This window comes from Tachypleus tridentatus, chromosome 8 (assembly GCF_004210375.1).
Source record: "Tachypleus tridentatus isolate NWPU-2018 chromosome 8, ASM421037v1, whole genome shotgun sequence".
NCBI classification, from domain to species: Eukaryota; Metazoa; Arthropoda; class Merostomata; order Xiphosura; family Limulidae; genus Tachypleus; species Tachypleus tridentatus.
In genome coordinates this window covers 114,681,645-114,698,536 of record NC_134832.1, presented here as the reverse complement: position 1 = coordinate 114,698,536, position 16,892 = coordinate 114,681,645, and the positions used below count along the sequence as shown (strand labels likewise).

Below are 16,892 nucleotides of genomic sequence, written 5' to 3'. Positions count from 1 at the left end.
CTTAATATTAATGAAACCCAGTATTAAGATTGTAAAAAATATTTATGCTTCCCATTGATAATGATAGCAAAAACAATCAAAGAAAGTCATTTCTTTTAGTCAAAATCGTATCGTAGTTTCATATCTGGTGCCTAATTAATGAATAGTGATACTTATCATTGGAATTAATTTTGGAGTACACAAGCGATACACATAAAAAACACAAGTAATTAGTAATTGCAGTAACTTGTCAATTTATCAATATTCACTACATTGATATACAGCAATTAGAGAACCACAGCGAATAAGTTGTATAATGTACTATAATATTGTATCTAATTCAAATAACGCACTACAATTTGTTCTTATGCTAACATAAGTTTATCAATGTATGATAAATTTCTGTCAAACGCCCAGTATTACTCTAAAAAATTCACCCAAATTGTTTGTTTGCCAGTTGATCTTAATTTCCACATCAGCCTCTTACAGCCTTAATAATACTCATATAGAAGTTCTGTGAGGATTGCAAACGTTCTTTCATTGGCTTCGTTTTCTTTCCAGACACTGTAGATATTACATGTCGACAATGATTCTGTTTCCATCTCTGCTGTGAAACTAACTCATTTATTGTTGCAAAGCAATATGAATTCAGATACATCTGTAAAAAAAAACCTCATCTAGCCTTGATCAATGAAGTCGGATGCCCATTTATGTCCTTTGATTTATCTTATATTTCCTGATAAGTGATTTTTTTATCAAATAAACATCTACTAATGTCTGATTTTGAATTGTTTGTTTTGATTTTTTTTATTTCGCGCAAAGCTACTCGAGGGCTATCTGTGCTAGCCGTCCCTAATTTAGCAGTGTAAGACTAGAGGAAAGGCAGTTAGTCATCACCACCCACCGCCAATTCTTGGGCTACTTTTTTACCGTCGAATAATGGGATTGATCGTCGCATTATAACGCCTCCACGGCTGAAAGGGCAAGCATATTTGGTGCGATGCGGATTCCAACCCGCGACCCTAAGATTACGAGTCAAACGCCTTAAACCACCTGGCCATGTCGGAGCCCTACTAATGTCACATCGTATTAATGTGCTAGAAGTATCATTTAGAGCTGTTTTATAGTTGATTCATTGATATCTTCACACGATTGTCGAATAACACATAAAGATCATACCATGCTTTTATTATCAACGGCACTAAGCTTACGTTCCCTCAACAAAGTTTCCATAAATCTACCAAAACATAAAATATCGCGTCAATCTATCGCATGGATTAGCATTATGATCCAAAACTTTGATTTATATGTGTTTTTCATGTGGTGTTTCTATGATGACAGTCATTTGTCCATTTACCACATTACTGTTGGAGAAAGTAAGTCTGATGATGACATGGCACTGTCTGAGTCTTTGGATGACAACCAATCACAAAGCAGATTGTAAATATGTGAATGTACTCCAGTGCAGTTCATTATTATAACGAAGATGAGAGAAATCTTCCAATATTTGCATTTCATATCCATTGCATTCAATGTTTTAATAATTATTTCCAAAAATGTGCATACATAATAAACATAAGGTCTTTTTTAAGACATTCGCAAACATGAATGTACTACATTAAATTAACAACATGTACAAATAATGATATGAAACAAAATGTCTGTGCTTCTATGATATAAAATAAGCTATAAAAATAGAAGATCATTTCAAAAACACCCAAAATTAAACAATTTATACTTTACTTAAAAACAGCAATTGTTTTTCAAGTCTATATAACATTTTAATTTTTGACTATTGTTTTTTATTTCGCGCAAAGTTACTCGAAAGCTATCTGCGCTAGCCGTCCCTAATTTAGCAGTGTAAAATTAGAGGGAATGCACCTAGTCATCACCACCACCGCCAACTATTGGGTTACTCTTTTACCAACTAATAGTGAGATTGATCGTCGCATTATAACGACTTCACGGCTGAAAGGGCGAGCATATTTGGTGTGACGGGGATTCGAACCCGCGACCCTCTGATTACGAGTCGAACGCCTTAACACACTTGGCCATGCGTGGCAAATTTTTTTGACTATTTTATAACTCTCTGTTCAGCACGGTATTACGAATTTTCCTTTTAGCGTCCAAGAAATAATAATAACAATAAGGTAATTTTGAGCAACCAATACATCATCCACTTGCTGCTGATGTTATTACATCAGAATGTATTAATAAAGTAATTAATAGCAAATAAAAAATAGCTCAGAAATGCAAGTTTTACGGAAAGTTGCTGTAAACACCACGTTATGTATGAATCAACAACATTATCTCTAAACCTTCGTACTTTAAGCAGTTACAAAAACGTTTCCCATACAGGATTCCTCTTATAGTTACAGAAAGAATTCTAGATCATGTCATCAAATAGTGAACGGTGTCAGGTCAGCGAAAACTGTATTGTATAGCGTTTTTACTATGTATGCACCTAGAGCATATGAAGAACATAGTTTTGGTTGCACTTGTCATTATCTCATATGTCGTTAAGAGTAGAAAATAAGTAGAAAATTACTGTTTCGGCATTAAAAACATGAAGGTATTATACAATGTTCTTGTTCAGACCTTATTTTTAGATATTTTAAAGAGACACTGAGAATCCTATAAGGAACATCATGTGACTTTAACAATACTATTCAGGTAGATAGGTAATACATATATGAACCCCAGTATAAAGAAATTTTCGATGTTATGCTCCCAGCAACTAATGCAGCATTCAGATGGATGGTTTCTATCACACTTCTTATGAGACCAAGATGTTCCCGGATTCTATTGCCGACTAGATGACGGTCAGTTTGTCCAGTATATAATTTCCCATGTCATTTGCATACAAAAAAATTAAGCACTGAAATATGCAAACTAAATCATAGAAAGATGTCAGTGAATTCTTGATCTATCAAGCGAGTTGGAATGGAATTACTGCTAACATGTCATATAATAATTATTAGATAAACACAATAAGATTTGGTAACATATTCAAATAAGATACTAGGGTATTCACAGTTGGCTAAAAACACTGGTGATCACTGGGAAGTCTGACATTCCGATTAGCTGATCTAATCCTTTCGTTCCAACGCTTTGATGAAGTTTTAGGCTAAACTGTAGTCTGAAGAAGTTTGCTGAGTAATCTAACACGATAACTGACACGACCTTGAACTACTGTGCCATGCTGCAGGATCAGTCTTTCTGAAAAGCACTAAAAAATCGAACTCTAACAAAGTTGTAACAATCTGCCTGATTTGGCGTTTGTTACTCTTTTTATGTTCGATCGACTTTTTTATTAAGGCATTTTGCAGTTAAACTCATTTTGAACATAAATCATTTAAGCGGTGATAAAATTTGTCTTAAGCCTATCAGACTTCTGTGTTTTATGTAAAGGGCTCTCTGCGAGTTAGTAAAGGTGTGAGTTGCCTACCATTGGATATGTACGATATGACAAAGGACTGATATAGGTAGTCTAAAATAATAAGAAACCAAAGCTATATTCTTATTTGAAAGTGGGGTATAGATATATTTCTTTAAGTATTTGTGGCGTGAAAATGTATATGTTTTTTTCTCCAGCAGTCAAAAAGATTATCCTGAGCTCCAGATTTACCAGTGTTTTATTAAAGACTCAGTAAGTTTTGGTATTGTGTAATAAATAGTTTACTGATTTACTTTATACGAGTGTTCGAATTTTTTATTTGCTGACCATGTTAACGTTATTCTCTGGTAAATATATATTTTGTTCTTCGTTTTTTTTAACAGCTATGTTTGTTTATTGATTTCAGTTTTGTTTTCGAATACTAGATTTCTTTGAAAACTACACAAAAAATTAATGTTAAAATAATCGTCTCATTGTTCAAGCAGTGAACTGGTGCTAATGTCTTTTTCTTGGAAGTTAGAACAACAGAATAATATCGATACCTATTTTTTGGGTAGACGTGAACTCAATCAATGCTTCAGGTAAACCTCTTGGGCCAATAAAACTATTAAACAATATCAAGGTTATAATTTTCTGTAAGATTTGAATGAATATAAACTAAAGTTATAGTTAATCTTTCAGTAAAATAATACTGAACTTTATTTACTTAAATATATTAAACTATGAAATAAATAAAGATATGTATTCAAATAGATGTAAATACAGTGATATATGTATATATATATATATAAATTAATTATTGAGGTTATTTCGAAAATCAAAGTAATAACTGAATATTTCTTTTGACTAATTAATCTTGTGGTATTCTCAGAACTTATTCCATTTCGACTGATAACAAAGATTGGAAAATACTGGGACTTATTTTAACAGATTCATTCACCGCTGGGATGGCTTAATCCATCTAAAAAAAACATAGCGATATCCTGAATAGAATTAGAGTTGAATAAATATGTCACAGGCCTTTCAAAGGAAGGATATTCGTTTAATGGTTTTGTTGGTTTGGTTTGTTTTGAATTTCCCGCAAAGCTATACGAGGGCTATCTGCACTAGTCGTCCCTAATTTAGCAAAGTAAGACTAGAGGGAAGGCAGCTAGTCATCATCACCGGCCGCCAACTCTTGGGCCAATCATTTACCAACGAATAGTGGGATAGACCATCACATTATAACGCCTCCACGGCTGAAAGAGCGAGCGTGTTTGGAATGACAGGGATTAGAACTCGCGACCCTCAGATTACGAGTCGAGTGTCTTAACCAGCTGGCCATGCCAGGTACCTGAGAAACAACATTTCAAAAAAGGAAGGGTTCAGTATTTTTAGTAGGATTAAAAACAAACTCTTACAAGAATGCTTTGAGGACAGAAGTAAGTCTTTGAACAATATCTTAATCCATTTCAAACTGATTCCAACGGTACCAAAGAGAATGAATTGACCACAAAATAAAGCTCGTAAGATAAAGTTAGGCGTGTTTCCGTTATAGATAATGAAATAATAAAGAGGATTTGAATTTGATAAAGGCCCACAAGTCAAACTTTCACAAACCTTCAGCCATCTTCGAAGCGATTGACTGTTCTCGTCAAAAGCAAACTTGAATTTGCGTTTTTATTTTTCAGCTCTCCTGATTCAGCTATAGCGTAATTTGTGCCTTTAGTTTGCTTCGAAGTCGATGTCCACGTAAAGTGGACGATCTGTGGGAAGTCTATTTAGATGGGAGGTCTAGAGCTAACTTTGACATCCTTCGTAGAAGTCCGTTACAATGTGAACTGCAGTGTCAGACAATAGTTCGTAAACATCACCATCAGAATACGTGCAACCAACAATGGATGAAGTACTGTGGTGGTTGCATAATTTCCAGAAAAAGATTAATAGTAACAGTGTTCAACAGAATGCTAATAGTTACAGTGTTCAACAGAATGCTTATAGTTACAGTGTTCAACAGAATGCTAATAGTTACAGTGTTCAACAGAATGCTAATAGTTACAGTGTTCAACAGAATGCTAAGATCAAACAAAAGTATTTTAATCAAGAAACTAGGACATTAAAGAACTTGTGAAAGTCCGTTTCTTCTTAAAATTTTAATCTGTTTGAAATTAAGTTTAAGAAATAGAAGAACAACAGGAGGGTTAACAATACTGTATTACAAAGGAAGAGATATTTACGTAATAAGTTCACTTATCTTTCTCACTTTTATATTCCACGTTTGTATGTCATTCGAAACTAATGTAAATGTTTGAATAATATTATAGAGATTTTTTCACTAGTTTTGCTACCTATAGTTTATTCATGAATTTACAAGCTTATGTCGATCATCAAATAAAATATCATTTCGATATTATGTTTAGTTAATAGATCAGTTCGTTCTCGCTAATAAGAAAACACCTTTTTACCTGGCTGGCTTTAACGTACTGAATTGCACAAACCAGTTAATATACAATGTGCAATGAAATAAACACTATAAATAACTTTCAAACATGGAATCTAATATAAGTTCAAAATGTTGTTACTAACTTACCTCCTAGTTGTCGGAAAGAGGAAATGTTGGCTCGGGGATAAATTTCGTGGGCTCTCTGCTTGGCCATCTACAGACAAATACAGGAACAAATATTACACTTTTATAACATCTTATGATGTTAATAGCGATAAATGCCGTATTTGATATACAGTTTCAAAACAAAGCAACAGCTCTCAAAAATATAATACAAAAACGAAGAGTAGTGCAGTGAATTTAAGAAAACATTTTTGAAACGTTTCATGCACAAACATAATGCAGTTTCGCATTTCGTTATAAATATCTCATACTGAGTATACATAAAAACACTAACACATATAAATGTAGAAAACTACAGAGCTTGTTTAATAACTTCTTATTGGTCCAATAGTTTATTCAGTTATTTACTGTCTTTACTGTATATTACGTATGACAATGGGAATCAATGTCTTCTTCAGGTAAAAATTATTACAAGTAATAATCACTGGTTTGTATATGTTAGAAAATTTCTGAAAACTAAAACTATTAAAACACAAGACACAATTACTATTTTTTTCTTAAATTGCCTGCACTGATGCAAATTAACACGTTTTAACAGAAATCTATGTTGAGGTTGACACTATATTACATACATATGTTACACGAATTATGTTCCTCTCCACCGATTCGCTTTGTCTACTCGTTATAAACAAATACCATAAATTAATTCGTGAGTATTCACGTAATTTTTAATGATAATAAAAACACCTTTCATAGAGATCACAAATATCTTGCGCGACAGTTGTTGTCTTCTAACTTTTCCAGCTACCCTTAAGCTACTGTAAATAACTAAACCATACGAACTCCATAGTACATCTAAATGTATTTTACATATATCATAATATATTTATGAGATGTTCTTTTATAACGAATGGCGTGCCTAACTGCGAGTTTAAGGATTTATGGTTTGCATTCCCTTGTTTCAAAAATATTTTAAACACGCAAGCATTCCTAGGTCATCTTGAATACAGTATTCGAAAACAATGAAGTCGACAACTACCAAAAACCAGCGATAAAGATTCAGGTTATGAGGTGATCAGTAGTTGAACCCAAGCATTGAGAAGCAGTAAAGAGAAGGTTGGTCCATAATTATGAATCGCTATGTTTCACACTTAGTTTTACAGTGATTTCAAGAATTCTGGGACAACTTCAAAATTCGTTTTGATTTTATACAACATGCAATTAGACACACGAAACGTTCTGCTTATATCTCATGAGTAATAGATTGAAAATTACTATGAAGTCATGAAAGACCCGGCATGGCTAGATGGATTAAGGCGTCGACTCGTAATCCAAGGGTCACGGGTTAAAATACTCCGTCACACCAAAATGCTAGCCCTTCCAGCCGTGGAGGCGTTACAATGTGACGATCAATCTCACTATTCGTTGGTAAAAGAGTAGCCCAAGAGTTGGCGGTGGGTGGTGATGACTAGCTGTCTTCCCTCTAGTCTTGCATTGCTAAATTAATGACAGCTAGCTCAGATAGCCCTCGTGTAGCTTTGCGCGAAATTCAAAAACAAACAAACAAACAATAAGTCATGAAAACATTTACCTTCTAAATATCTAGGCTGAAATATTTGTGTTTTTCTACAGCCAAAATGTTTAAACCTTTATCTCTTTTTAAAATATACTTCATACGTATAGTTCTGGGCTAAATAAAATGAAATTGTAGAGTTTGAGACAAGAAAGTAATTAAATTGAATTAAACTGTATCGTTTCTTACTAAAATTTAAATTATTTACAGTGAGCTCGTACACTTAAATCTCCTATACGATCAGCTCGAGTGTCAAAGGTATTCACTATCCATGTATACGTGATTGAGATGTGAGTTTTCTATTTTCTTTATACTATTATTTGGCTGTACCTGCATTAGTGTTCCATTTTTTAAAAACTATTAATGTGGTAACCCTATTATTAGGGAACCTGTGCTGAGAAAAATACAATCTAAACCCAGTTTAAATCGTTTACAAGCAACAGGGTCCTAAGTGAACTTTAATAATCCAGTTGTGATTAGCCAGAAGGAATAAAAGGGTAAGGTTCATTGCTGGTCGATAGTACAAGTTAAGAATGCGAGTTGCACATTTGCAAATTCCTATAAAATGTTCAAACATTTTTCTTAGATCAGTAAGTATGTTGAATATATATTCTTCTGTATTTAATAATCTACAATAAATATTTATTACTAACAGAAAGTTTCTAAGCACAAACCACCATATAATAAACTTATTTTATTATAGAGAGGAAATATTTTGGTTTGTACTTATTAAACAAATGAAACTTATTCGTAAAAAAACATTTTTGGAAACCATAAAAAACGATACAATTGTCAGATTACGATATGCATTTGAGTGAATTTTCAAAAATATTTTTATTTTTGAAGTATGACAATTTGAAACTTCACACATTTGAGGAATGTTAAGTATCACTTATTGAATTCGGTGAATTGTAGACTAGTACGTTTTTCATAGTTAAAAGTATATCAATATATGATATTTTTGTTTATTATGTGTTTCTTACAATAAATGCTTAACTATAAACTGCAGCATAAGAGTTGAAACTGAACAAAGCTAGTTTCCACTTATAAACTGCAGCACAAGAGCTGAAACTGAACAAAGCTGGTTGCCACTTATAAACTGCAGCATAAGAGCTGAAACTGAACAAAACTGTTTGCCACTTATAAACTGCAGAATAAGAGATGAAACTGAACAAAGCTGGTTGCCACTTATAAACTGCAGCATAAGAGCTGAAGCCGAACAAAGCTAGTTGCCATTTATAAACTGCAGCATGAGAGCTGAAACCAAACAAAGATAGTTGCCATTTATAAACTGCAGCATAAGAGCTGAAACTGAACAAAGCTGGTTGCCACTTATAAACTGTAGCATAAGAGCTGAAACCAAACAAAGCTAGTTGCCATTTATAAACTGTAGCATAAGAGCTGAAACCAAACAAAGCTAGTTGCCAAAATATATATCTAAAAACGGCTCGTTTGGGTTGAGAAAATTTTTTTACGGAGAGAAGATGCCACTTGTAATCTGTAGCATAAGAGCTGAAACCGAACAAAGCTGGTTGCTATTTAGAAACACAGGTATTTGTTCAGCAAAGTGATTAACTTTCTTTGAAGTTTATAATACTACCTCATGACAGTGTTTTTATTTCACCACTTTACTAGAAACCTTTCATGAAACGTACATGTTAATTGAAAAAGATGTCCTTCTACGTTTATCTAGGGTTTGAGACATGTGACTAAAATCTTTCATAACTTATATTTTACATGTATTTCATGACGTAATACAATCACTTGTCGAGGTTCTAAGAATAATCTCGACAATAAATCACATTCGTACGTCTGAGATCTTGATTTGATAATATTATGAAAGTATGTGTCTCTCTTTTATTAGTTCTTTCATTCTATACATTGTAACTAACTTCGCTGTCCAGTGAAAGTAAAAGACGACGAAGTATAACTTTTTGCCTAAAGTTATGACCTTCGGTTGTATAACTCCAAGTTAATGGTTTATATGGCTAACATATTTGTGGGCGTTTCGTTTGTTTTGCGTGAAAAGCAGACGCTGACATGATCAATCAGTAATTAGTAGGTGGTTTGCTTTGTTGTCGTTTAAATTGATTTTTTCCACTTCTGATTAATGAGAAGCTTAACGATGCAAAAGACATCTTGTAATTAAGATACAGAGCCATCTGTTCGTAAAAAAATAAAATAAAAATACACATCAGTGATTTGTGGAGTATTTCATTCAGTGAACATTAATTCATATAACACTTATTCATATAACAGTATAATTCTGAATTAACACAAACGTTTTTAACAACTAGTTGATTCCTTTGTTTCATTTTTAATTAATTACCAAATTTTGGTTGCATCTGTTACCCGTGTTTTATTATAAAACAAATTAACTCTATTTATAAATGTTCAGTGCCTCTTGCCTAGAAATTGGCCCGGCATGGCTATGCATGTTAAGGCGTTCAACTCGTAACTTTAGGGTCGCGAGTTCGAATCCCAGTCGCACCAAACATGTTCGCCATTTCAGCCGTGGGGACGTTACAATGTGACGGTCAATCTTACTATTCCTTGGTAAAAGAGTAGCCCAAGAGTTGGCAGTGGGTGGTGATGACTAGCTGCCTTCCATCTAGTCTTACCCTGTTAAATTAGGGACGGCTAGCGCAAATAGCCCTCGAGTAGCTTTGCGCGAAATTCAAAACAAACAAACAAACAAGCTTAGAAATTAAAATGATATTTTAACACCTTTAGTCATACTTCTGTTAGGCCCCTTTCTCAGTGGCTTAGCGCTAAGTTTGATGATTTATATATCAAAAATCAGTTTGTGATACCCCCAGTGTGCGGTCAACATATAATTTATTATGCACCTTTGTACAAACAAACAATTTGTTTTTATAAACTAATAGTGATGTTATTAGTATTGGTCACAAGGGCCGCAAATAGCGAGGGTATCCACAGTAGAGAGGTCATGAAAACTTTTTGTAGTTTGTTTGTTACTCACAGTTTAGACCATTTATTTAAAATGTAGTAATTATTAACGTAGAATTTTAGCAGCTCTTCTAATAGAAACTGTTACATTATTATAGTGAAGATCTGCACTTGTTGGAATAATTCCATTTTATGGTTCACTATCCAGGTATGTTCTTATGAATCTTTTCATAAGGTATGCTTTCATAAGGTATGATGACTAGCTGCCTTCCGTCTAGTCTCCATCACTCACCGCCAATTCTTGGGCTACTCTTTTACCAACGAATAGTGGGATTAGCCGTCACATTATAATGCCTCCACGGCTGAAAGGGCGAGCATGTTTGGTGTGGCTAAGATTCGAACCCGCGACTCTCGGATTACGAATCGACTGTTTTAACCACCTGGCCATAAGTTGTGCTGGAAAGCAATTACTCGAAATCATATATAAACGTTATGTAAGCAGAAAAACATCACATGAGTTATACTGATCAAACAATTAAAAACATTCTTTAAACAAATATTCCAAAGAAATGCCTCATATAGTTCGGCAGTAAGTCTGGGGGCTTATAATCCTAGAAATCTGATTTCGATAACCACTGTGGATAGAGCACTGATAGTTCGTTGTGTAGCTTCATACTAGACAACAATTAAAGTAATTTACAGAAGAATAACATTGAAAGGACAACGAACCAAATAACACGTCTCATGCACCACTGTATGGCAGTTCCCTTTGGTCTTATTCTTTGTTTAGAATATTTATGTCCACACTTATCCCCGTTCGTCCATTCTACCTTACTACAAAAACACCAGGGGCGTCATTATACATCTTTACCTACAAAATGCGATAATCAAAATTTCGTTGAAGCCAAACTTTAACCACTTGGTGATTAACAAGACAGCATAATCAAATATAACGTACTTATATTTATTTCTCATTTAAAAGATGTTAAACATCTTAAAATCATGACCAATAAACGCCATATATTACTTATTGTTGGCAAGGGCGGCTCGTCACATGAATGAGAGTATGACAGGTAATTTTTGCCACCATGGTAGCCTAGCTTTAATTAAAACTTTAACAAACTAAGTACTTACAATGAGGGAAGGGTGACTGACAACGTGCTAACGGAGACAACGTGCTAGTAATCGTGGTTTTTTTTGAAGTGCAACGGCTGAGTAAAAAAGAAAAACAAGTCATTGTTACTCAAGACATAATTTATACAAAACGTGAAAGTATTATTTAGGTTCAGCTGCAAACTCTCTAATTATACAATGACTCAAAGTAAAACATTCGACAAAAAATTAGTAATCACTTGTAAATCAAACGTTTATTGAAAACATAAAACGTTGATTCTATTTATTTTGTTTTGATACTTGTTTTATTATGTAGGGAAGAAATTTCAATTCAGTTACTAATTAATAGATCTTTCGTTGATTTAAATTAGTATTTTATTAAAATAGAAATAGCTTCACCTTAGTTACGCATTATCCTTCTATGGTTTGTTTGTTTTTAATATTGTAGACATTGAACATGAATCCTAAAATCACCCTTGGAAAACTCAAGAAATTCAAAACTTTGTTTAAACAGAATAAGAAAAATGTTTGTTAACTCACCTTCCTCGTTTGGACATATTCAGCTCTTTCTGTAAAAAAAGAGAAAAATATCCTTTTTAGGAATAATAAAGAAAACTTATGTTTAAATAATATAAAATTTCTTCATTAAAATTATTAATTACCTACATGCAAACCACTGCCAGACTCTTAGCGAATATACAAGTTTGCATTTCTGTTTTCTTGTTGCAAACGTTTCTGTACTTTTCCAGACTGTTATCCCATCTCGTCTCGTGAACACGTAATTTTCTTTGTATTAGATCTCGTTACAACTAACATTGTTCGGTATTAAGTCGTGTTTTCACTAAAAATACGTATTGTACAAGATTACACTTTTTTTATTTTACTACACGTCACAGTTATTTCATTTGGCGAGATATAGTGTTATCAACAAAAGCCTTTACCCAACCGCCTTTGTCTGCTTAGATAAAAAAGTACTAATTTTGCTATTATTTTTTAAATAATACATATAACACGAAATCTAACACTACAGAGCTAATACGAGTCAAACAGTTATATCCGACTCTTGCTGACGTTGTAAATGTCTTTTAAAGTATTTTTTTATATAACGTGTGCAGCCGTGCAAAGCCTTGTTATCGCTCCCAGAACACGGAAATAGATATCTTATATTAAAAGTTGCTAGATGGACGATACTTTAAGTCTTTGGGGGCGATATGTATTTTACAAACCATGTTGTATTAGTAGATACTTGATGTTTTGGCCATTTAACACGGTTATTATTGTGTCTGCTTTTCTTTTGTTTTTACATGCAATAAAGCATTCATTCGACGATGTAACACCATAACTGACTATCATAGTACACGTTTGTGATTTTACGATGTATGCACTGAGCAATGTAACCTTGGAACATCTGTAGTATCTCGTGAAGTTTACTGTATCTGCCACTGATATAAATGATACTCCAATGTTTGATAAATCGGCCATTATATGTGTATAGACATTTTGTCTGTTTGTTATTAAGCAGAAATCTACGTTTGAGCTATCTGTTTCGTCACTGTGAGTATCAAACCCAAGTTTTAACCTTATAAGTCCTTAGACTTATCGCTGATCTACTAGGGGCTCTGCGTAGATACAATAGTGCTAAAATGTTATATAAATATTAGTCTAATTAATCCATTCATAACAGATTTGTTCCTCTGGCTTGAGCAAGTACGAGGCATCAATCACGTAAACTGAGTCAAGTAACAGACTACAAGCCACTGAGTTTAGTGGCCCTCACTAAACAAAGTTTTAAAGCTAAGGCTCAACATAGATACCTGTTATTTTAAGGAATTAATTAAACACCTATAATAACAAAACACATATTCCAGTTCGAATTCTTTACGATCACAGTGTTAATCACAGGCCGTCAACTACTGAGCTACTCTTTTTACAATAATTAGTAAGATTGACCATCACATTATAACATCCATACGGCTGAAATAGCGGATATGTTTGGTGACAAGATTCGAACTCGCAAGTTGAGAGACAAGCACCTTAATCACCAGAGTGTGTGAGGTCTCAGGATCACAATTAATACATTAAATAACGAAACTGTTTCAACAGATATCCTAAACTAAAAAAAAAAAAAAAAAAAAAAACGAAAACGAATCTTCCAAACACCAGAAACATTGATTGTGTCACTTTCATTGAAGCTTTCAAAACCCTGGCATGATTATTAAAAAGAATAAACACCTACTTACTACATGCAAATGTAATGTAGTAGGAATTTACTAGGAAAATATGCATAGTACAATATTTTCCAAACCATGTAGCAAGAACAGAGAATTTTGTTATACATTATAAAACTTCTGAGTTGAAGCCTGGAACTGTTCTTATTAACTTTCATTTCCAAGAATGGTTTGGTTGGTTTTGAATTTCGCGCAAAGCTACACGAGGGCCATCTATCTACGCTAGTTGTCCTTATTTTGTAGTGTAAGACTAGAGGGAAGGCAGCTATTCATCACCACCCACCGCCAACTCCTCAGCTACTCTTTTACCAACGAATAGTAAAATTGATCGTCACATTATGACGCCCCCACGGCTGAAACAGCGAGTATGTTTGGTATCACAGGTATTCGAACCCGCGACCCTCAGTTTACGAGACAAGCGCCATAACCACGTGACCATACTGAGCCCAGATGAAAATAAGTTATAAATTATGAACAAATAAAACTTAGCTAACCAAACATTGTAAATTTAATTTCACAAATATTATTTATTTTCTGTAAAGTTTTCTAATATCTATGCTTAACGTTCATTTTTTAATCAGTGTTTGTATTTTTATTATGCTTTTACAAATACAGAGAGTAAAATGGCGCTTAAAGTGCACTTTAAGTGCAATAATAATCTTGTGAAAATCTATCAGAAGCAAGTCTTCTTCCTTCAATTCCTCACATTTGTAATGTGAAAAAACAGAAGAAAAGCAAGAAAAATACAGAAGCCTTTTGTCTTTAAATTGTTTGTCCAGAATATATTTACTTATATGTTCTAGAATCGAGCAGTGTCCTTTAGAAATTTACATATATATATATATGTACATGCGTAGTGTATTACACTAGAGAAAGGTATACTATATAATAGTAAACAAAATACGAGCGCTTCTTATGCACATATAAGGCTAAAAAATAAGTCAAAGACCTCTGGGTTCAAACAATACTAAGTTTCCTATCTCGTCTGAGACGTCTTTTATCGACGTTGACGGAGAACGAAGTAATTCTATGTTGATACACAGGTACACTTCACTTAGTGGGAATGTTAGATATCGCTATTTTCACGTAAGTTTCTCAATTTGAAGTTATACGATGCCTTCGTGGAAAATACTAACGTCCAAAGTTAATTCTCTGTAATTGAGCAGTTCGTAATGTTCGAAATCTACCTGGCCAAATACCTGTAGTATTCTGATAAATAAGCGTTTATCACATTTATAGCTTCTGAGGTTTATAGTATACTGACTGTGGCGACCCAACAATATCATACTGTCTCCCCGCGTGTTGATTTATAAACTTTAGGGACACGTTCTGTAAAGTTCACTTGGTAACAATATATATATTATTTTTGTTTCAAAAATATGACGTTTCAAGACAATGGTCTTCATCATATTGTAAAGCTTACAATCTAAGGTGATCTTCCCGAAGTGAAAAAATAAATAAACTTGGTGATTTTGTGACTTATTTATTTTATTTCTAGGTCTTTGTCGGCTCTACAGTTAACTGTATTAACTTTCTACAACACTTGAATAACCAAGCTTATATTTCTTAACGTTCGTTACGCTTGGGTTTAAGATATCTTAAATGTGGCTTTAAAGTACCTGTAATTTATCTGTATCTCGTATAAAACTACAGTTTATTATGTGATCAATAAGGAATTTTGAAACAGTATTTTATCTGCAATTCAATGTTTGACTGGATTTCTCAATTAATATCTAGTATTGACCTATATTCATATGAGATTATTGGTGATATTTAGGATAACAGGGAATATGGTAGCAGGTCTTTAAATTCATTTCTTTGTCATCCGGTTTTTTTGTTTATAACAACAGAGGGATTCTGACAGTCATCTCGGTTCTGTTGTACTAATAGTAAAAGTGACATATTTGAACTTGAAAACATATTGTACCATGTATCTAACGCTTGAATATGCAGTTTCTGATTAGGGATTACATCTGTTATTATGACTTACCTAAATCAGGAGATATATCTACTTAATAAGTCATTCTTGCTTGGTATACATACTTCTGGTATATTTAAGACAAAATTCTAGATATGCACCAGAACCGTCCGAAATAAGGTTCTTACTGTAATATTTAGAGCCAAAAAAAACGGCACGTAAATAAATCCCACTTACCAATATTTTGCTGAGTTCAAGCTAGGAACAATCACTGAAAGACAGACGAATTTTTGCTCCATTTGATTGGAGTAGGTTCTTATGACGTAAAACATGTATTTGTTAAAACTGTGGTATGAACATTAATAATTCCACCAAGTGGTACATTCCACCCAATGATCAAGCCGTTTTGTTTTTTATTTTGGACATTTCTGGTGCCTGCTTGGAATTTTGTGATAATAATTAAAAGTCCTTGTTTGTAATTAACAAAAACTACTAATTATTTAATTCTGTACTGCTCATTATCGATTCGAATATTCCACAAACTACTACATATTTTCACGAAGGTTTAAACCATAAGAGAAGTTCAAGTATGAATGCCAAAAGGAATGTCATTCAAAGAAACAAACGAGATTGAGGGTAATACAGACTTCCTTCTGTTTGTGTGGTTAGTATCAACTCCAAATTGCCTCATTTTGTTTATGACGTCAAAACAAACTATTCAAGAAACACGCAGACGATTGTTTAAATGGTTTATTTTTGAATTTCGCTCAAAGCTACACGAGGGCTATCTGCGCTAGCCGTCCCTAATTTAGTAGTGTAAGACTAGAGGGAAGGCAGCTCGTCATCACCACCCACCGCCAACTCTTAGGCTACTCTTTTACCAACGAATAGTGGGAGTGACCATCATATTATAATGCACCCACGGCTGAAAGGGCGAAGACTTTTCGTGTGACGGGGATTCGACCCTCGGATTACGAATCGAGTGCCTCAACCACATAGCCATGCACGTAGACGAAGTCGTTACGTTAGTAAAGTTTATGAACATGCATTTAATATAACTATTGCTGAATGTTTGCTATTTTTTATAATATGATCGGAAAAACTTTTACGTGTCTTCCGATAATTTTAAACCAAAGAAGAGAGTAGCTGGAAAAATATTACTGAAAATCTAGTAGAGTATAAAAACTCTGATAAATTAGCTTTAAGAGCTGAAAAAATAGTCTTGAAAC

At 33.6% G+C, this 16,892-nt stretch overlaps 1 pseudogene across 1 annotated transcript in view; it reads right to left on the bottom strand.

Moving 5' to 3' along the window:
- The window catches only part of LOC143223249 (microtubule-associated serine/threonine-protein kinase 3-like), a 122,582-nt pseudogene that overhangs the window by 33,808 nt on the left and 71,882 nt on the right, over positions 1-16,892 (bottom strand). Inside the window, exons 3-5 of the transcript XR_013012786.1 lie at positions 12,058-12,086; positions 11,539-11,615; positions 5,946-6,012 (exon numbers count right to left, since the gene is read on the bottom strand). The product of XR_013012786.1 is annotated as a microtubule-associated serine/threonine-protein kinase 3-like (transcript). The remainder of the gene's footprint in view (positions 1-5,945; positions 6,013-11,538; positions 11,616-12,057; positions 12,087-16,892) is intronic.